The following is a 727-nucleotide window of genomic DNA, read 5'->3' on the forward strand; positions in this document are numbered from 1 at the left end:
CCTCAGTAGTCTAACAATACTAGTCAATGTCAAAATGATTAAGATGCCCAATCAAATCAAAGTAGGCGGGGGTTTACGGTTCACAGAAGCTTGAGTTTTCACTCCTCAGTTTATTTGGAAGTGCTGCAACTCTATTTTTCAATGACTCTAGATAGAATAAGCAAAACATTTAATATTTAACAGCTGTTTTACATAAAAAATTATAATATCCAGTGATGCAAACTACTCACCTTTTTTCTCAAATTTCACAGTTTTTAATTGAAAATATGGTATCATTGTACATGATTCTTGTAATTCCTAACTGAATGTGATGAGACATGAGCATATTGAGACATACAAATAAGAGTGAAAGTGTGCATATTTTAAAGGGGTCATATGATGCTATTTTAAAGATCATTATTTTGTGTATTTGGTGTAACAGAATATGTTGACATGCTTTAATGTTCAAAAAACACATTATTTTTCAAATACTGTACATTATTGTAGGTCCTCTATGCCCCACCTCTCTCTTGTGCCCCCTCTTTTGACAAGCGCAGTCTGCTCTGATTGGCTAGCTGACCAAGTGCATTGTGATTGGCCGAACACTGCAAGCACACGTCGGAAATGTAACGCCCCTTAACAAAATCGCGAGCTTCAGCTTTCAAAGTAAATATCAAGACAATTAATAATGTTGTTAGTTTTACCATCAGTTCAAGCCCGAAAGGGCAACAGAGTCGCGTGACAGACA

The sequence above is a fragment of the Sinocyclocheilus grahami genome, unplaced genomic scaffold, assembly GCF_001515645.1.
Source record: "Sinocyclocheilus grahami isolate Dianchi unplaced genomic scaffold, SAMN03320097.WGS_v1.1 scaffold306.1, whole genome shotgun sequence".
NCBI lineage: Eukaryota > Metazoa > Chordata > Actinopteri > Cypriniformes > Cyprinidae > Sinocyclocheilus > Sinocyclocheilus grahami.